This window comes from Protopterus annectens, chromosome 7.part0 (genome assembly GCF_019279795.1).
Source record: "Protopterus annectens isolate FY-2018-M chromosome 7.part0, PAN1.0, whole genome shotgun sequence".
In the NCBI taxonomy this organism is placed as follows: domain Eukaryota; kingdom Metazoa; phylum Chordata; order Ceratodontiformes; family Protopteridae; genus Protopterus; species Protopterus annectens.
Window position 1 is genome coordinate 1757578199 of NC_056739.1, and position 22927 is coordinate 1757601125.

Sequence of the window (22927 nt, forward strand, 5' to 3'; positions counted from 1 at the left end):
CATTAGAGGATGAGAACTGAGATAGAAGGAAAAATAGTGGAACAAACACCTTCAAGTATCTGTGAGGGGTGATTGAGGAGAAGGGAAGTCTGAATGAAGAGGTAAAAGCTAAAATCAGAGGTCTGCAGCCATTTGTAACAGAGTGTCTGGTGCTGTACATGACAGAAGAATGCCAAAGAATCTGAAAAGTAAAGTGTATGAAACAGTGGTGCAACCAGTACTACTGTGTATGGTATGGAAATCTGTGTAGTAAAAGCAGACCATTTCAGGAAGCTAGAGGTGACGGAGATGAAGTGCCTTAACCAGTTGTTAGGATGCACACTGTGGGACAGACAGAGAAATGAGGACATAAGAGCAGAAACCAAAGTAGCTCCATTTGCAGAAAAAGCCAAACAGAACAGCTTATGGTGGTTCAAGCACATGTGCATTAAAGAAGACAATATGGTGACGATTTGGGACAGACAGAAAGAAGGCAAGAGGAAAGAAGTATATCCAGCTAATAGGTGGACAGATTATGTGAGAGAAAACCTGTGACAGTCGGGTGTGAGTGCTGAAGAAAGCAGAACAATGGCATTGAATAGAGAGAGATGGCAACGGTTGTCACAATTCCCCAGTCCCAAGTAGAAAATGGGAAAAAGGGGGTTGATGATCATGATGATGATGATTCAGATGTGCAGTTTATTTATTTATTTGTCATTTGTTGACTGGGTTGGTCCAATTGAGCCAAAGCCCTTTTTCAGCAGAGACCTGGGGAGAAAAGCGCCACAAGTATTACAAACATATAGAATAGTAGATACAGTGATACAGTAAGATATAAAAAGCATAACCTAATGAAAACATGCATTATTTACACATCAGAAATTATATACAAACTTATACCACTGAATTGAGCAGTACAATCTCTGTAGTTGTGGGTCAAGTACATGTATGAGAAATACCCTTACAGGAATAAGAACAGTTCATAAGTGGTTTACTTAAGTAGAACTCAGAGAAGTGTAAGTTGTAGGTTTTGTTAGTCGAGTAGTAGAAAATTAAAATGCAGTCAGAGAGCAGAAATGAGAGGAAGTATGAGGGACAGGTGAAAGAAGGGATGAGAGTTGTAGGTGGAACAGCCATGAAGGGTAATTACAGAGACGCATCCAAGTACTGTTAAGAAAGTTTTTGATAGCAGTCTTGAATTTTTGTGGGTGATTAATATTCCTGATATCTAGAGGAAGTTTGTTTTAAGATTGCACAGGGGATTAACTGTATAGGTTTTACGCTATTTTGCTTTTGGGTTTGTAGATCTGGAGCAGGTTTTGGTTGGAGCATCAGAGCAACCATGGAGGGATATAGAGAGAGATAAGAGAGGTGATGTCAGAACAGGAAGAGGGCTGGTACAATATAGAATGCATGATCTGAAGCTGAGAGAGGAGCAGTTGATGGAGAAATTTTAACTAGTTTAAGCTTTTAAGGCCATAACAGTGGTGAGAGTGGTAGTTTATATCTGTGGCAAATCTTGCAATTTTGTTGTATGTGGATTCTAATTTTGATAGCAGATTGTGAGCCATAGAATAAGCTTGGAAGAAGGTATGCATGGGATAGGGAGACAAGATCTGGTGAAGAGAAATTTTTTGTTTCTATGCAGAAGTCCAAGTTTTTGGTGGGTTTTCTTGATGTTATTGGAGGCACACAGATCAAATTTGAGTTGGCCCCCAGAAGCTCGGTGTGAAACTCAACAGAGATAGGTGTATTGTTAAGGGAAGAGATAGAGAAGGAAGATTTTAGATGGTTCATAGTTTTGGGAGTGAAGAGCAGGAGTTTAGTTTTTTTTTGGATTTAGAGTCAGCTGATTCTTGGTAAGCCAGTTTTCAATTGATAAGAATGTTTTTTTATGTGAGAGTATTTAGGTCAGAGAGGGAATCGGCAGTGGTGATAGCTGTGGAGTCATCTGCATATTACATGCGATATGACTGAGGGCAGGATGTAAATAATGGATTGGTAAAAATGTTAAACAGTAATGGCCCAAGGATAGATCCTTGAGGTACAGCCATCTTGATAGGTAGGGCAGGAGATATTGTAGAGAGCTATTTAACTAAATGAAGTATATCAGTGAGGAAACTAGCAAAACAGGAAATAGTTAAAGAAGATAGCTTAAGTTGGGAGAGTTTGGCTAGCAACAGATGGTGGGACACAGTGTCAAATGATTTTGAAAGATCAAAGAATAGGCCAGAGATGACTTTATTACTCTCTCTGGCTTGGGATATATAGTGTTTAAGAAAGATATGAGGGCTGTGGAGGTGCAATGTTTTGGGCAAACGTCATGTTGTATGGGGGTAAGTTTTCTTGTAGAACAAAACAGTGTAAGAAACTTCTCTGTGTGGAAGATTTTTAGTCCATATATCTCTAGTTAATCACTTTATAGGAGTTAGTGCAGGATTTGTTTGTGAACACATTTCTCTAATATTTTGGAAAAAGGTGATAGAAAAGTGATAGGCCTGAAGTTGGCAAGCTCTGATGAGTTACATCCCTTGTGAATGGGTATAGTATAGAATTGCTTCCAGATATGCAGGAACTTTGGATTCAGTGATGGAGCTGTTGATGAGTATGGAGATGGGGAAGGCAAGAAAGTTTGTTGCATTCTGAAGAAATAGTGGTTGGAGATTCATTCTGTCTCACTATGGGGTAACTCATATATATTATACTTTGATAAAAGCAATAGTGCAATTTTCATGTTCAACAGTTTTCTTATATTTGACAGGCATTTTCTGGCAAGATTACATGAACTGCAATTAGATGGTAAAGCCTTACTTTTGACACTCCCTGTGTGGTTTAATTGCAACAGGCAACTTACAGTTAATACTAATTTATGAAGTAAAAGAAGATGAGAGACAGTTTATTTAATTCACTATATAACAATTTAATTTAAGAGAAATAAAATAAATGACCATTACATTTAAAGTACAACAGGGGGAATTCAGTAAAGCCTACATGATTTTTTTTTATCATGTATGCATCCCATCATGATGTGTGCACAAGTGTGAACAATTTTAGATTCGGTAAATGTCACTTAGTGGCGTGCAAGCACATGCAAACAGAGAAACTTTTGTGCAATGCAAATTTTTGCTTAAGCAGGTGGATATTATGTAAATGAGGCAGGTGGAGTGATCCAACAAGGTGAAAGGCATCTGTGTAGACTCCATGTATGTGGTCATAGTCTACACAGAAATTTTTCATGTACAGGAGTCTACATGGACAGAAGGAAATGTAAAAATCCTCAAATACGGACATAACTCCCTGAAAATAGTAGATCATATACATACATGTGTAAAGCATACATTGGGGATGTTTGTAAATGGAAGGGGATATTTAAAATTAATAATACATTTTTAAAATAATTTTGACATGTTTGCACTATGCACCACATTGCCCAAACGTGCTTGACAGAAAAAAAAATAAAATAACATATAATGTACTTTACACAAATGTATTGTAGGACCCTGCAATAGGTCTATACAATGGTGCATCAGTGCTGTTACCCAGCTTACACGGCTAAGAACCATGTAGTTTCCAGGCTGTCAGCATGAGTATGTATACAAATGAGGTTTCTTGTTGAATTGCAGAAAGGAGCAGGCATATCCGCATCTTGTTCATGTAGGCTCCTACATGTTTTGATATTTCCACTGTGTTACTTTTAGGATTTTGTAGTGTTCAATGAGTGCATTTGTGTGCTGCACTACATAGCTTAGTGGGTGTGTGTGAGCAGACTACCCTTGTGATAGTGATGATGTAGGCATTTGTCAAGGAAAACTGGATATATTCAATTAATAATATATTTTTGTATAAGCTATGCTGCATGCCACTGCACTCAGCACCTCACCATGCACTAAAATAGGGCCTTTAAATCATTTAATTACATCCTAGGCAGATGATCTGCATCATAATTAGCCAATCCCACATGGTGGACCTACAGCAGAACTGTATAAAGTATGCATACACCCTACATTCTGATTTTCCATCAATACTCTGAACCATTGGAGTAGAGGCTTGGAAATTTTAACTGAGATTATGCTAGGGGCTGCTTCAGCTTTTCTTCATCTGTATGTGCTAGATGCTGAGGTCAGTGCTGATGCTGCTACTGACAATAGGCCTAGACTGAGAAGAAGAGTGTTCAGGCCCAGGGTAACCTTCCAAGAGCTACATGGGCTGGAGATTGTAGAGTGCTACAGGGTGGAAAAGGACATATTACAAGAGCTCAGTGAGCTCTGCTGCCCTCAGCTCAGAGCCAGAGCTACCAGAAGGGAACCCATCTCAGTGGAAACTAAGGTATGTGTAGCCCTTAGGATACTAGCTACAGATACCTTTCAAAGACCAACTGAGGACATGATGGAGTGTCACAGGCATCTGCATCCAGGATACTCCACCAATTCCTGGATGGTATGCTCCCACATGTTAGTGACCACATATTTTTCCCCTTGACCCTGAGGTGAGGGCCAGCTATATGCAATGCTTCTACTATGTAACACACTACCCTGGCATACTGGGTGCCACAGACTGCACTCATGTAGACATTAAGGCACCACCTGGTGCGCAGGGCAAAATCTATGTTAACCACAAGGGATACCACTCCATTAACTGACAAGTTGTGTGCAATGCCCAGGGGATTATCTCGAATGTGTGTGCTGGAAACCCTGGCAGTTATCATGACTCCCATATCTGGCACATATCATAGCTGTACCAGATGTTTGCTAGTGGGGGCATCCCACAGGGTCATTTACTGGGGGATGCTGGCTATGCTCTGGAACCATGGATGATGACACCTATGATAAATGAACACACATCCACTGAAGAATACTATAATGAGGCACATGCACAAACTAGGAACTTCATAGTGCCTGTGTTTGGGCTTCTAATGTCATGGTTCTGTTGCCTCAATATATCTAGTGGAGTACTGCAGTATACTCCAGCCACATGTGCACAGATATTCACAGTATGTGGTATGTTACACAATCTGATCCTGTGAAAACAGCTGCAACAGGATCAGCAAAGGGAAGGGATACACAACCCCCCCCCCCAGTGCCTAGGTCACCACAGCCACAGTCACAATAAAACTCAGACAAAGAAACCCCTGCCAATGTCCCTGTAGGCAGACATAGATGTGTTCAATATGACCTGGCTTTGGCTAAGAGACAACACATAGCACATTCGCTGACAACCTAGGGACCTAGGGACTAGCACCTTACTCCTACTCACATACAGAATTGAAAATTGATGCCAGCCAAATCACACATCCTCTACCTATCCACGTACTGGCTGTGTACTGCTCACATCAGACAGAGTCAGCCCTGAACTACAGTTCTGTCAACTGCTGCACCTGCAAGGTAAGTCCATAATCTATACAGTACTATAGTGGATTGTTATGTTATGTCATTGTAGCTATAGACCTGGTAAATTATGCAGGCAACTATACTAGGCAATTTGGACAGAAGTTACATCCACATGGAACTACAAACACACATTCCACTGACATGTCACCATTTGTAGTCAATAAGCCTCATACATGGAATATTCATGCAATCCTACTGCAACAGGTTAGTGGTAATTCATTCAAGGGACATATTAGAAAGTGAGGTCAAATGATAGACAAACTAGTGTGTGTCCTAGCAGAACATTGCATTTTGTTTCCACACCCCTCAGAACTGCAGTTTCCCCTTGTAACTGCCACAACAATAAATTATCTATGCTGTATGAACATTTCACACAGTTAGGATGCTACACTGCATCAGAACAGTAATGTACAATTTGAGCTTACATGTTGTGTGTTAGTATAGCAAAGTACATATTTATGCAGGTGATGGTGTGATGAATGACCCCCTGTCTATCAAGCAGTCTCTGTTGCTCAAAGGACTATGGTAGGTAGCTTGTGTGATGGTGTTCAGGGTTCTAATCCAAAGATATCCAAATATTTGGTGTGTTAACTCATTCACTCCAGTGGAGCTTAGGAAGTTTGCACTGTAACTTCCATGGGCAGAGCCTAAGCCTTTTCACAGAATCAGATGATGTCCTTGCATTACAAGCAAACGTTCATATCTCTGGAACCATACAGCATAAATGGCAAACTTTTCTGCACAAACTATTTTTATAGTGGTAGTGTTGTTTAGGTTCTAGATCTTAAACTGAATTTTATAAGTCACAGTAAACACAGTAACTATTACATTTGCAAATATTTTGTAAACAACTTAAATATCTCAGCAACCAGTCGAGTTACACACACACACACACACACTGCCAGCAGCATTTTATTCATCTAGATGAGAAATTTCATATGAGGCTAAGGAGTTCTAACTTTGTTACTTGGTTATTAACATATTTAGAAAAATGTGAAAATTATATCTATTTAAATTAATATAATAAAACAACAGTTAATATCTATTTACTTGCGCTAGACAGATGTCAAATATTAATGAAGTTGAGTTTGCTATCGTGTAAGCTTTAAGATGGAATATTTTAAAACCTTGTACATAGCATGATTTTGGAAGTATTGATGCAAATATTAACAAGCAATATTTAACACCTAGAGGCATCAGAAGGAGTTAACTGCAGATGCGCCCGGAGGCATCACGTGGATGTAATGAGTTAACATATTGCACATATCACTGACACATTTGCATCTGTGCCGCATATTTGAGACCTGTTATAAAAGTGATAGGTAATATTGGATTAGTCAGTATCAGAATTGTAAAGGTTGGGATTTGAAACCATATATTAGAATGCATACGTTGAAAATAGACCTAAGTTCCACCTACAACATGAATTATTATGACAATATGATTTCAGCAATGGCTGAAAAAATGTGATGTGATGTAATTTATAGAAATTTGTCAGGGCCATAAACAAAACACTAATCAATAAACTAGAGCAACTAGGTATTGATGCAGTCTTGATAAGGTGGATAGCTTCATGGCTTACATATAGGACATGGCAAGTATCATAAAGCAATTGGACAAGTGGAATAATTGGTTACAGCCACCATGTCCCACAGGGCTCTGTCCTAGGCCCAAACTTGTTCAGATTTCTCTTTAGACCCATTAATTCAATTTGAGTTATTCTACAGTCTGATTGCAGATGACTTGAAATTGGATATACTGATTACATGTGTGACAGATGGGGCATGTCTGCTAAATAACCTGACTAAATTGACCATTTGGTCACAGGAGTATAATATGCTGTTAAATATCTCACAAATTAAGTACATGAGATTTGGAAGACATAAATAGAAAGGCCAATATTAGATACAGCACACAGTGACGAAAACTGTAGATTTAATTATGGACCTGAGCATATAGGTAGATCCAGCTTTGAGTGTTTGTAATCATATCATAATTCCGGCCTGGGGTACAGCTAGCTGTGGACTGGAGTCAGTTTATGAAACATTAAGTCTCTGATGTAAGCAATGCACTGTCCATTTGCACACTGCTTAGCAATGCACAAACAAGCCAAAAATGCCACTGTGCATGCCCATACACTTAGTTAAGCAGAGTACAAATTTGTGGCTCCTTGTGCAATTCTGTTTAAAAAATTATATATATATATATATATATATATATATATATATATATATATATATATATATATATATATATATTTTACATACATATATATATATATATGTGTGTGTGTCCCAGATCAGTGAGAGTAAAGCTGCAGTATGACACTTATAATGTTGGACAAAGGACCAAAAGGAAGGGCTCAACATTAGATAATGCACTTAAATATATTTGGAAGTGTGTAGAATAACATGTGTTGCACATGGAGGACTATTGGGATATCTGAAGTTCAGAGTTCTGGCAGTCTTCTCTCACATCATATATAAATGATACCACATTTGACAGCAAACCACAATTTTGTGTGAGACACACATAAGTAGGAGGCAAACCTGTGTACTTTTTGAAAACATCTGGACAGTGGTGAGTTATTCCCTATCTCCCTATTACAGCATGTGGAAACCTTGAAAATGTATGGCATTGTATATGAATATGTAGACATATTGTCAAGCCATATGTTTTTATCTATGACAGCAACAACACCCACATTCACTACAGCCCCCTGTGTCTGTTGGATTTCACCAAGCATACATCAACAACTGAGCAAGGTGTGTACTGCATTATGTTGTGTGCACACTCGTTGACATGGTTAATTTAGCTTTGCAAAGGCTTGCTCATCAAAATGCAAACAGATGCATGTGCCCAAAATGGGTGCTGTTATCACACAGCAAGGCTACAAAACAGTTTTCTGTCTGTTATGCTACTGGCTGCAGATGACAGTAGGAAGCAATGTGCACTGCAGGCCTACCAAGATGTTCAACACATGGCTTATTTATGTTCTCTAGGATTTCTTCACCTGCAGCCATTTACAAAACAGACTTAAGCTGTGGCATGTGTGTTAAGTACTGTGATTTGTAGTGTGTAAGACTAGATATATAGGGGTTCTAATCTCACTTCAGTCCACTTGGTGTGTATGTGTAACTCCTCAAAACAAATATGAATCCCACACTGACTTATAAACAGAGTTCTGCATTGTTTTGGGCCTAGCAGTTGATGCAGGCCTTCAGACTCTTGCCCCCAATCAGGAATGCTAATGCAATCTACCATAAGACTACCTAAAGTCATGTTAATGTTAATGCTTAAGCTATGGCACATGTAATAAGTACTGTGATCTGTAGCATGTAACACTAGGAAGATATGGGCTCTAATCTCACTCCAGCCCACTTGCTGTGTTTGAGTGTGTATGTGTAACTTCCTCAAAACAAATGTGAACCCCACACAGCCTTACAAGCAAACAGGGCTTTGCACTGTTTTGGGACTTTCAGGTGATGCAGGCCTCCAAACTCTTGCCCCCCCCATCAGGCCTACTGATGCCATCAACAATAAGAGTACTTAAAGCCATACTAATGCCAGACTTAAGCTGTGCACATGCATTAAGTACTGTGATCTGTAGTGTGCAAGACTAGATAAGTAGGTGTCTTAATCTCACAGCAACACACTTGCTGTGTGTGTGTGTGTGTGTGTGTGTGTGTGTGTGTGTGTGTGTGTGTGTGTGTGTGTGTGTGTGTTTGTGTGTGTGCTGTGCAGTGTTCTGTATTAATGGATAGGTAGTAGTACTGTTCTCATTGCAGCCAAGTTTGTGTGTGCATGTTAGAGCATTTTACATCTGTCTATGGAATCATAGGTTCATTGGAATTTACTTGGCTAATGGCCCTAGTGACCTTAGAATCATAACCAAGTTGTTACCCTTATGCACACAATCAGCATCTATTGCCCCTGTCCAAGAGGGACCAAGTTGGAACTGCTGTGGTGAAATTACAGTCACCTATCCAATCATACTGATTGCATCTAAAGAGGGCCAATGGGGTGCTCTGTTTAACATGATGTGGGATTCTTTTCCAATGGTGTGTTAAACTGTACAAGACAATTGTCCTCCAGCATGTTGTAGTAATGTCACATGCCAGGATAAGGTTGAATAACCTAGTCAAATAACCTGTGTACCATTTGACTTACAGATATGCAGTGTTTCCAATACAGAAGGGACAGAGTCTGACTTGTATGTAAGCCAGAGATCACCTCTGAGTACTCTGCATGTCACACACTAAAGTGACAGTGATATCAGATGACCACCATTGACAGATGCTGAAGACCTGACTTCCCCTTGTGAGGAAACTAAGTGGTCTCTCCAATTGCCACAGGTGTTTGGAAAGGTTCGTAGGTTCATACGTAGGTACTAGGCTATTGCTCCTAGGACCTATATAAGCCTAGCCAAAAAGATACCCTGGCTTTCGCCACCCAAGAAAATTATTTTCCTGTGCCCCTGTCGAGCAGAGCCACAGAAGTGATCCCTGGGGTGAATGATCTATTTCCAATCCAATCATCAAGATTTTTCTTGAAGAGTGCTAATGAGGAGCTTTGTTTGATATAGATAGGTAGTTTGTTCCAGAGTATGGGAAGTCTCTGAGACAGGAATCTATCCCTCATGCATGTTCTGTTTATTGTGGTGACAAGGTTTAGGTCTCTAAAGTGTGTAGCTTGGAGGGATTGGGATTTCTTTTAGTGGAGCATGTCCAACAGCTCTGGGTTTGACATAGCTTTGTATGTTAGGCAGAGATTGCTTCTGAGTAGGGATTATGCAATACAGTAAAGCTGGAGTTTTTTGAGGCGGTCTGCATAAGGCATCTGTTCGTGGCCAGCTATCCTCTTTGTGAGGTGTTTCTGCGGCCTTTCCAGTTGTTCTAGATGTCTTGTGAGGTACATACCAAAAGGGCATTGTACTCTATAATGGGTTTAATGACTGATTAGTAGAAGGGAACAATGATCTCTTTTTTCCTGGATGAGAAACCTTTTGTGATGAGGTGTGCCACATGGAAGGATTTCCTGACTATTGTGGTGATGTGATTATCAAAAGAGAGACTATTGTCCACCTGTGTCTTAAAGTAGCTTATATTTTCAGTGTTAAGTAGACTACCGCCTATGTGGTAGTTCATGGGTACAGAGTTTTTACCAAAGGGGATGACAATGCACTTTTTAGCATTGAGCTTGAGGCCATGGCTTTGACACCAGGCATCTGCTTCAGTGAGGCCCTTTTGTAGGATGTCCACATCAGTAAGAGTTTCAATTATGGCTCCTAGTTTGCAGTCATCTGCGAACTTCATTAGCCAAAGACCTTTTGTGTTAGCCTGTACATCAGTGAAGTAGATACCAAACAGGAGATGACCCAGGACTGAACCCAGTGGTACTCCATTTGTCACTGGTCTGAAGTTGGATTTGGAGTCTGCTACATTCACAGTGTGGGTTCTGTCAGTGAGCCAGTTGGCAGCCCATCTTGTGACATAAGGATTTATACCTAGTTTAGTGAGTTTATCTATAATTCTAGAGTGGGGTCAAAAGCCTTGGTTAGATCTAGATGGACTGTGTGAAGCACCTTGTCCTCGTCTACATCTTTGGTGACTGCTTCAAAGAAGCCTTTTACAAACCTGAACTGGGTGGGGTCCAGAGTTTGAAGATTACCAATGTCTTTGTTTATAAGTTCCATGATGATACATTCCATGGCCTTGCAGACCAGGCTTGTCAGGCTAATGGGGCAGTAGTTCCCGGGGTCAGTGGTGGCTCCCCCTTTGTGGAGTGGGATAACCGTCAATGTGCACCATTCAGTGGGCACAAAGCCTGAGGTGAGTCTATGATTGAACATGGTACTTAGGTGGGGCACCAGTACGTTCTGTAGTGTGTGTAGATCACAGCCTGGGAAGTTGTCAGGTTCTGTAGATGCTGTGTTCTTGGCTATGGAAAGTGTGTTTTTTACCTGTGCAGCCGTGATTACAGGAACTTTGCATTCTTCTGGTATAGAGATGGACCCTTTAGGGGATGAAAGGGGGGTAAAGTTAGCACTGAGCCTATCTGCCAGGATGTTGGCAATATCAGTTGGTTCTGTATATTTAGTGCCATTGTGCTCTAACTCAGAGCAGATCTGAGTGTTGCCATTGAGATTCTTGACATAGCTATAGAATGCTTTGTGGTTGTCTTTAGAATCAGTGGCGATTTCGTTTTCGTAACTAGCTTTGGAGGATTTTATGAGGGATCTCAGTTTCTTACTGAGGCTGACCCAGGAGTTCCTCCAATCATGGGATTTTACTCTTTTTTACAACAGTTTCTTTCTTCTGTTGTAGAGTTTGTTTTTGGCAGGGGACCACCAGATTGGCTTCCTTTTTTTGGAGGATAGCATCTTGGTTCTGTTAGAGATAGCACAATCCATGCACTTGTATAAGTGTTTATAAAGTGCATTTGTGTAGGATTCAACAGTCGTACCTCTATTGTCCATCTGCATGTGCCGTATTGGTTTGCAGAGGGAAGAGGACATGGAGGTTATGACGTCTACTATTTCTGGGGATAATCCCTCATTTATTACTTGAGCATGATAGAATGCCCTTCTTACCACTGCAGAGATATTGTGATCTAAGGTAAGGTAGATGTCAACCTTTGTGCCCAGGTCTCCCACTCATGCATAGGCATGTCAGGTTTTGCTTTGGATGTGGCACTTAGCAAGAACATTACTGTTACCAAAAGCAATGATAATACATATATTTTAATTGCTTCTAAGGCCATGACTTTGGCAACAATCATTTGTTCAAGTAAGATCCTCATGTTGGATGTTGACATACTTTGGAGATTCCATGACTGTTCCCAGTTTGCGGGCATCAGCAAATCTTGTCAGCCACAGACATGTACTTTGTGCATGTACTTTGGAGAAATGGATTCCAAACAGTACAGGACCCATGAATAAACCCTGTGGAACACCACTGGTTAGATCTCAACTATTGGATGTGGATTACCCTATTTTGGCTATATGACCTCTATCACTGAGGCAGTGGATGACCCCTCTAATGATATAAGGGTCGATGTCTAGTGAATGCATTTGTCAATGATGGCTGAGGGGAGGATAGTGTCAAGTGCTTTGGCTAAGTCCAAGTAGACTGTATGCACAGACTTCCCCTCATCCAGATCCTAGGTAACTGTCTCAAAGACACCCACCAGGTTTAACAGGCATGATTTCCCTTTCACAAATCCAAACTGTGTAGGGTCAACTGTGTGGAAATTACCTATATCTTTGTTATCTGTGTAAGCAGATAACAGTGGCTGCTTCCTTTCATCTGGGACAAAGGCAGTGATTGCACTATGATTGCAAAAAGTTCCCAATGGTGTTAGTACTCCATTTTGGAGCCTATGTAGGACTCAATCTGTGACATTATCATGTCCCATAGATCCTGTGATTTTGTCCACAGAGAGGCCATTTATCACTTGCTCTTTACAGATTCAAGGTAGGGGATAAGTGGTAGGGATACCATGGGGTACATGTGTTGGGGACAGGGGAGTGATGGTTTCACAGAACCTGTCAGCCAACATGTTAGCTATGTTGACAGGCTCTGTATATGAGGTATCATTAACCATGAGTTTGAATCACATGTGAGCCTTTCCTTTTGGATTACATATGTAACTGTATAATTCCTTGTGGTTGTCTTTTGCGGAGGAGGCTAATTTGGACCCATGCTTTGCTTTGGAAGACTTCACAACAGCACCTACTTGCTAGTTTAAGGTAAGGAGGGAGTGTTTCTAGTTTAGGAGGCTTCCTCCCTCCTACCCTTAGACAGCAATGTCTTCCTATTATTGTAAATCCTGTTACTGGCAGTTGTCCACCAGGCAGGTTTGCTTCACCATGAGGAGCTTATTGTGATCATGTCAGGTGTAGCTGAGTCAATGCAGTCATACAGGTGTTTGTATAATGTGCTGGTGTAGATCTCAGCATAAATGACAGTTACATCTCAGGGAGGAGGTGCAGTGAAGCTATATATACCAACCCATAAAGATTTATAATCTGGATTGGTGAATGTCTTTAGTGTATTTGATGCAAGGGGGGGGTGTTAGGTGTGATACCTACTTTGAGTAAGACTGATCTGAGGTCAGATCTCACCAGAGAGGACCTCACAGTGGTGGAGCTACAGTGTTCGGCCATATTGGTAAGCACCCATTTAAGTATGTAAGCCATTGGAGATAATAAACTTGAGTAACTTTTGGGCAAGTGAGTTTGAGCATGACTAATTTACCCAGTCTGTGGGTAGTAAACGTCACCCCAAACCATGGTGTCCAGATGTATCTTGATAGAGTCATGTAGATCCAAATAAGCAGAGTAGGTATCCTGGTTCATGGAGGGACTCCTGTAACTGGCAATGACTTGAATAGGTGCCCCACAAACAGTCAATCGCACCTGAAGTGTATTCCTGGAATCATACTGTGTAACCAATGCAGATGTGTATGTATCCTTAATGAATATTTATACACAGCCAACATTAGCCTGCATGCCTTCAGTTTGAGGTCTGCACATGTGGAAGAAGGTGTAGCCTGGTATGGCTGTGATGGTCACCACAGCCTTAAACCATGTGTCTGTGACTGCCAAGGTCTGCGTGTTCCAAGATGAGGACAGCTTCCAGTGAGTGCAGTTTCCTGTTGACACTCCTATCATTTAGCAGCATAGCCTTGAGATTGTTTGTATAATGGGTGTTTACATTGGAAAATTTGTCCTTCAGACACCAGCTAAAAAAGGCACTATGGGGGTGGCAATTGCCTTGACTAGTATCCGAAATCCCAGGGGTGACAGATGAAGAACATCTGTGCCAAATCATTGAAGTCTGTTGAGAATGTCATCCCAGCCTGACAGATAATGGATACCCTTAGAATGACACCAGATGCTAAGCCTATTATCGAAGTCAATCATGTTCTGTTTGTATTGAGGCATCATCCTAGCTGAAGGTAAAATGCAGCCGACGGCCAAGGGCATACATGCCTGAGACAAATAGTGTGAGAGCTCAGTCATGTCTGTCATCACACAGTACAGAGAGGTACATGTCAAGTCTTACACAACAACAGGAACTAAGATGTGGTCATAACAGTCCCTGTTGCTGACAGACCTGACTGTATGTGAAATATGCCATATCCAGGCACCTCACAAACAGCTGACCATGATCCTTATCTTATCTAGCCTGGTGAGAATACATCAATGTAACTCATGATGTATTCACCTATGACTAATATGTTTGCATTTGTGTTTTTCTGTAAGGGTCTGACCAGTAAGACAGTGGTGCATTAGCTATTATGTGTACTGTGTTCTGCAGAGGTACTGTTATGCATAGTGTGCTTGTGTTGCTGTTTGTGAGGTGTCTGGTGATTTGATATGTTTCTGGTATGGACCTCTGCATATGTAGGTATGTGTGATCTGGGTTTGGGAGGAGTAGGAGGTTAAGTGGGCATGTTGGTGCCCCACTCATTGTCATATGTACTGTCAGGTGTGTGACAGAACATGGATACAAAGTTTTTAATGTAGATGCATTTCACACACATTGTGTTTATGTGCAGTAGGAGTACAGGTTTGGGGATGCTGTCCACATCTCTGCAACAGTCAGGGAGAATGCCATTAGCAACAGATTATTGCTTGTATATATGTCATAACAGGCCATGGTTAGGCAGTGGCCTGACAGATGCTTATATGTAGCATGTTATTACATTTATGGTGTCATCCTAAGTGAAAACCGTACCTGACAGTGTGGGATGGGATGGTTGATTGAGTACACTGCTTTGCCAGGCTTGTGACACTTGAATGCACCATAATCCTCTTATTAAGCATGGTCAGAAAAGTCTACCTACAAATGTTGCAATGTACAACCCCAGCAAATAAGGGTTATGCTGCTACATCCTTGGGGATCACAGCCTCAAACAGACTCTCTGTAGGCACTTTTTGCAGTGAAGATGTGCATGTCCATGCATGCAAAGAAAACTTGTCCAACTTTGCTGTTATTACATTAGCCTTGCAAATCTACAATGTCTGTCAAACTACCAGACAGCAATTTGTATGTTGTGTGAAGTGGTGTGAGAACACAGTTTAGTGTTCTGAGATCATCAAAGTACAGTATAACTTACCTAGGACATGCAGGAGGGACAGAGGCATTGCCAAAGGTGGTCACCCATCTGCAGTAGGCCTCACATCCATGTCACACAGATCACCACCATTGCACTGTTGAAGGCCAGGCTGTATGAATTGCTGTGAAAGTGTCAGCTAACATAAATCATTGCCCACTGTGGAGCTTGATGAAGCAACCTTGGACATCTATGTCACCTGAGACTTAACCTTATATTGTGATGTAGCAGCTGTACTCCTAATCCCCATCAGGTCAGTACCCTAGTCAAATGCTACGACCCTCAGAATCCATGCAAATGTCAAATGATCAGTCTGGTGGCTAATTAAGACATCTACCTGGAAAAGGCCTCAACATGCCTACAGAGCCTTGAATTATATGTGACAAATGTGTGGAACAACAAACAGGCTCTGGTCCACTTCATATATTGTGCTTGGTGCTAACATTTTGCTTCTGGTGAGAGACAAAGAATAGGAGTTTTGTATCCTAACACAGTGAGGCTGTGTTAAGACCAGCAGTAGTAGTAGCTAGGTAGTAACAATTCAGGTGACTCCAATCTTTTCAGCATCCTTCATAAGGTAAATGTTCTTTCCCAGTATGCACTGCTTGATTAGTGTGTAACTTCAGAATAACTGCCTAAATATGCCATCCTTAACTTTACAGGGTGTACATATTACTTTATAGTCCAGTGTTCAGCAGTGCTCTGTGCAGACCAGACACCTTGGGTGACATTTTTCTCAGAAACCATGATGGCATTAACTCCAATACCGAGTTGTACACAGGACAACCAGCATGCACTGTCAAGCATTGTCCCCATAGTTGTGAAACAGATACTTGTTACATTGAGTAGTATACTCAATACAACTGTTTAATTAATAATAAAGGGTCTGTTGCCATGGATATGAGGATTTCCACTGTGACCTTTACCACCTTGTTGGATATGGGCATCCTGAGGTACTGTAGAAATCGCAACATGTTTACCAACAACCACTTTATTATCAAGCAAAATGATATGGTATGTGAGAAATTTATATATACAATGACACTGGAGGCAAATCTCTCACATAAAAGTACTCATAATGTCATTAAGGTAGTCAGTGGTGCACACGCCTCAGCCATCAATCAAAATCCAAAGCAGACATGAGCTGAGGTTATTACATGTAACCAACATAAATCACAAAAACCTTGTAGAGAAAGTCTAGATAACAAATACTCTCAGCAGCCCCATATGCACTCTGTGAAAACAACCCGCATATCAACTCATAGAGCAACATGTCATGGAGGAACAACCTATAAGCCCATAAGTCAAGCTGACATACAATCCAACGTTCTAGCCATTGCTGACTTCATGCAAATGAAGAGCTGTCATTGAATCCCACACTGACACTAATGTTCTCCAGGAGGGGCTGACACAGACATGTAGTTGCCATTAGAGCCATGGGCTAACACTAAATACCAAAAAATGCACAATCATATCCTATGGAAAGTCATTCACTCCTGGTAACAACCATATTTTCAGCACACCTCGAACAGTTGACCAAGTAGTCAACGACTTATGGACACAGATATTGATTTACCCTTTGCCTGTCATGTGTCTGTAATATTGTGGACATCATTCTATGTTGCACAACCTATAAACAAAGATATGACATGTAGAAAAAGGAAGCTGTTGTTCCACTGTAATTGACATGCAACAGACTGATCTTTGGTGCAATGCCACCTTTGGTATGTAACTAGTCAGGCATATCCAACAACTGTAACATCCGCAGAGGTTCCTCTGTAAAGCACTACACGGTGTGTGCAACATGTCCTATGCAGACCATGTAAAGACCCTATCCATGTAGTTTGTCTCCTACATGCTTTGGAGGGGTGGTGTATACCTGGGATGCATGGTGGTGTCAGACCCCACTGTGGACCGCTTGCACATCCACGAAACATGTAGCACCAGAATTACCTTTTCTACAGACCTAAAATGTGACAGCATATATATATATATTTATTTATATATATATATATATATATATATATATATATATATATATATATATATATATATATATATATATATATATATATATATATATATATATTTATAGGACATGCTAAAGAAACAGGTATGTGACCCAGAGACTACACCCTATATGGAATAGGCTCTACATCCATGTGAAGCACATTTCCACCCTAACACAAATCAAGTGTAAGTTACAAATTGGATGGGGAACAGGACTATCTTACCTGCTTGTGGACCAGTTTCTACAATGGACACAGGGAAACTGTGTATGGTTCACCCCCCATGCCCCAGCTTGTTGTGCATACACTATTATGGAATATTCATTATAAATAGCAACATACAAATTTGGAAAGTAAGCAGTACAAGTAGCATGTCAAATGAAACACTTGTTGAAACAATTTCATATTAATGTAGATAGTCACCCTGTGCATCAGACACATAGCTTTATTTACCTGCATCCATGAGAGATATGAGAGGGATGTGGCACAGGTATCATCACTTGAACAGGGCATTGATGACCCAATAGGCTGGCAAGCTTGTATGTGAGTCAGAAAGAGATGCAGGCAGGACCATGATAATGTGGTATGTGTGTCTGTAGGTGACCTGAATGTGACACTGGTGTGTGAGTGTCTGACAGTACACAGCCAAGCTCAGTGCCAGCCGTATGCATCTATAGGATGGACAGCTATGAGCCGTGCATGATAGAGGTGACAGTTCATCATCTTCACCCCCGAACATGTGAACTGGCTCTGCCACTGCCAAGGTCAGATGCTGTGTTACTACCTGAGGGTGACTGCTGTCTGCTGGGAACGTGTCCTCCAGGGGCCTCCCCAGGACCATGAGCCCATGGCCTGCCATTTGTCTTGGTGTGGATAGCACACTCCCCTCTGGAGCACTCGATGTACTGCCACTACGAGAGCATGATTGTGCATGGCCACGTTGACTCTCAGCAGATGTAGTTGCTGACCTATATCCATGAGGGCAACACTTAACTCCAGTCAGATGTTCCATTACAGACAATGTGCATTCTAAGACAGATAATGTGCGATCTCTCTCAGACCAACATCTTTCCACTGCGGCAGCAAACCAGTTCAGGGTATCAGCAATCTGGTGGAGAAAGTCACAGATTTCAGACTGCTTTGCATCCATAACCTTGAGCATTCATCTGGAATTCCTTTCTGAACATATTTGTACCTCCATGATGGCCCTAAACATATGTTGAGTGACACTAGATGAGACACCTGCAACAGGTGGAGAAGGGACCGTGGTCCTCCTATGAGCACCCCTATCAATTTGTCTGTGTGGAACCTTGACAACTGTTTGGCTATGGCTAGTGTTAACAGTCACTGAAGCCACAGTAGCCACACTTCCAAGTTCAATGTCCCCACCTTTCAACTGTCTAATATCCCTGGCCACAGGGGACTAGGTATGTGTAGGCATACCAGCTGTGTACCGTGATAATGAAGGCAGATGAGGGATATAAACCTCTGTGACAGATTCAGTCCCTACAATCCCCAGCTGTGCCTCACTTTGGCCACTATCATCATCAGATTCTGTGGAGACACTGACATCAGGTTGTGAAGGGGACAAAGACCAACCTTCCTGGTCACCTATGATAAAATGGGAAAAACATTATATTAATACCTGTACTACTATGCTCTGCAGTACTATGTTGCAATATATGTTAAGCTGTATACTACTGCTGTCACTATTACACACTTTAACCCACAACCTCGTACAGTAGGAGATGAGGACATTATTTTCTAACCCACAGCTGTAATCATTTGGAAATAAATGTTCTTTAAACAGGAATCTCATGAGCAAAACATAAATGATGTACACTGTTGACATTTTGCAAAACACTGCACGTCAGACAGTTATGGCAATCAGTAACATCCTGACAATACTGGCAAATCAATCACTCTGGTCACACCTACAAGACATAGGTATTAGTCTAAACTGTGTACAGTCAGAAAATATCTGTACAGTTGGCAATCATGCAGACAGTACATCAATCCATCCAGCAGGCCTGTGATGACACCTGAGCAAATACAGTGAACTAAATCTACATCTCTGATAAAACAGTTTTATACGTATCAGCAGCAGAAGCATGGCCTCTTCCTATTCCTAACGGTCCTGGAAAATGTGAGGGATAGGTAATGTACACAGCAGTGCATGTGACAGTATAACAGGGCTAATACCCCAACATATCTCACATTTACATTAGCTGCTTTGTCAACATGCATGCGGGTTGCAAACTTTGCATGAGTTTAAAACTGCAGCTAATCTTCCCCCAAAACACCTGACACCCATGTAAGACTATGTGCACCCTGACATGCTGAATGCTACCGTATTCCAATGATGATCCAACTAAGGATATCTGGACTCTCCTCTTGAGTAGAAGTGGTTGCATGTACATCCATGATATGTGGGGTGAGGGATGCCTGGGAGCTGTTCTGTGTTGCAAGGTTTACCAGGAATTCCTCAGTAACTGATTGAGGTTGTTCTACTGCAGGGCCACCACTAGTGACCTGATGATCCCTGGCTATGTACACTGCATGTCTGCATGCCATGTTGATCATATCTGTCGCACAGTGTTGCACCTGCTCATATGTGTGATTCTGGTGACCCACAGCATTAATGTTGTGCACCAGTTTATCCCACAAGGCTGTACAGTCTTGCCTATTTGCCCTCTTCTGGACAGCAGGACTTGGTGGTGTTGTCTCAAGGCAGGTCATTATCTGCCTCACTGAAAGGTGGACATCATCTTACATGCATGATAGCTCCTGAAATACAAATAAAAGAGAACACATGTCAGGATCATATATGTCAGAGTACAGTATGTGGAGATACAGCAATAAAGAAAGCCTATTGGTACTCCCTGATTGATTACACATCTCTTAATCAGCAGTGTGCCAAACACACAAAGGTTGTGGAAGCAAGTAGGATAGTAACTCACTGCTGTTTGTGACATGAAAGATATGTATGATCACACAACAAACACAGAAGTCTGCCCCATAGTAGGGAAACCCCCACCCATAACATATGTATAAACAGCAGTGCCAACCAAATAGCAGGGTACTACTACAACTGCTAACAAAGGAAGTATCCAGTTAATACAAAGCATTAAACCCTTGCTGTACTCTACATCCTCTGTTGGCATAACACAGCTGGAGATCACTGGCATGTCATCATTACATTTCTAAGAAAGGCTTACTGATGTAATGCCCATTCCCCCTACGTATACTCAAGCATATGTGCCATATTGAAAACAAAATGGTTACATACCTGATGGAGTACAAAGCTCCTTTGTTGAAAGATACAACTATATGAGTATTGTGTAAATGAGTTAACCATACAAACTAACTTTCATACCCAATGGTTCCCCTAGCTAGGTTCATAGGTTCATAGGTTCATAGGTTCATACTAGGCTATCTGCCCTAGGGCATTTATAAGCCTAGCCAGAGTGTGTTTGGCTTTCACCACCCATTTTAAATTAATTTTGCTATGCCCTTTTTTGAGGTTAGTATACTGTGCCTCTGTCTAACAGTGACACAGAAGTGATACCCAGGGTAAACCTACAATCCCCCATCCATAGGTTCATAGGTTCATAGTTCAGTACTAAGCTAACTGCCCTTGTGAGCCATTTTAAGCCTAGCCAGTTATCCCTTGTGAGACTCAAACCCAGCACCTTGTGTTTGTAAGGCAAACACCTTAACCATTAGGCCATCCTCCCAACCCAAAAGGTTTCTTTGCTGAAACCCGGGATTGAACCAGGGATCTTTAGATCTTCAGTCTAACGCTCTCCCAACTGAGCTATTTCGGCTCCACTCATCAAGATTCCTCTTGAAGAGAGTCAATGAGGGACTCTGCCTAACCTGGACTGGGATTTTATTCCAGAGTGAAGGGAGCCTCTGGGTTATGAATCTGACCCTCCAGCATGTCCTATTTATTTCAGTGCTGAGGTTCAAGTCTCTCGAGAGCGTAGCTCGATGGGATTTGGATTTTCTGAGGTGCAGCATGTCCATTAATTCTGAGTTGGACATGGCTTCATACGTCAGGCACAGATCGCCTCTGAGCAGGCGGTATGCCACTGAGTAGAGCTGGAGTTTCTTTAACCGGGCAGCATATGGCATCTGTTTGAGCCTTTTGATCGTCTTGGTGAGGTACTTTTGGGGTCTTTCCAGTTGCTGCAGGTGTCTGGTAAGGTACATCCCAAAAGGGGCATTGTACTCAATTATGGGCCTGATGGGGGATGAGTAAAGAGGCACGATGACCTCCACTGATGTAGATGTGAATCCCTTCATGATTAGGTGGGCTATATAAAATGTTTTTCTAACCACTTTGGCCACGTGGTTGTCAAATGAGAGATTGCTATTAACTTGGGTCCCCAGGTCCCTAATTACTTCTTCCGTACTTAATGGATTACCACCTATGTGGTAATTTGTGGGCACTTTGTTTTTGCCAAAGGGGATGACTATACCCTTTTTGGCGTTTAGCTTGAGGACATGGCTCTAGCACCAGTTGTCTGTTTCTATGAGGCCCTTTTGGAGGATGCTTGTGTCGGCTGGAGAGTCGATTATAGCGCCCAGTTTGCAGTCATCTGCGAACTTGGTCAGCCACAGTCCTTCCATGTTGGCCTGTACCTCTGAGAAATATATACCAAACAGGAGAGGTCCCAGGACTGAGCCTTGTGGGATGCCACTTGTAACTGGTTTGGAGTCTGACATGGCTCCAGCAATTCTAACCATGTGGATTCTGTCCTTGAGCCAGTTTGCAACCCATCTAGTGACATAGGGGTTTATATTTAAGCTGGTGAGCTTATCTATAATGCCCAAGTGGGGTATTGTATCGAAGGCTTTTGTGAGGTCCAGGTAGGCTGTGTGGACCACCTTCCCCTCGTCAATGGCCTTGGTGACTGTTTCAAAGAAATCGACCAGGTTTAAGAGGCAGGATCTGCCCTTAACAAAGCCGAACTGGGTAGGATCCAGTGTCTGTAGGTCCCCAATATATTTTTTTATGAGGTCCATGATGATCCTTTCCATAGCTTTGCAGACCAAGCTAGTCAGGCTTATGGGGCGATAGTTTCCAGGATCTGTTGAGGCACCACCTTTGTGGAGAGGGACCACTGTTGCTGTACGCCACTCTTTGGGTACATATCCTGTGGTAAGCCTGAGATTGAACAGTAGTTTTATGTTTGGGTTTAGCTCTTGTTGGAGTTCATGTAGGACGCAGCCCGGGACACCGTCTGGTCCCATTGAAGCTGTGTTTTTTGCTTTGTAGAGGGCTCTTACCTGAGCATCTGAGATGTCAGGGGGGCAGCACTCTGCTGGGATAGATATTTGCCCTTTTGGTGGAGGGGGGGGGAGAAGTTTGCGCTGAACCTGTCTGCTAGGATGTTGGAAATGTCTGTGGGTTCGGTGTATTTT

The 22927-nt window shown here is 41.8% G+C and overlaps 1 non-coding gene across 1 annotated transcript; it reads right to left on the reverse strand.

The window, feature by feature from the left end:
• Window positions 1-21251: 21251 nt before the first annotated feature.
• Window positions 21252-21324, reverse strand: TRNAF-GAA. Its single transcript has one exon. It is a non-coding gene; the product is annotated as a tRNA-Phe (tRNA).
• Window positions 21325-22927: the final 1603 nt, after the last annotated feature.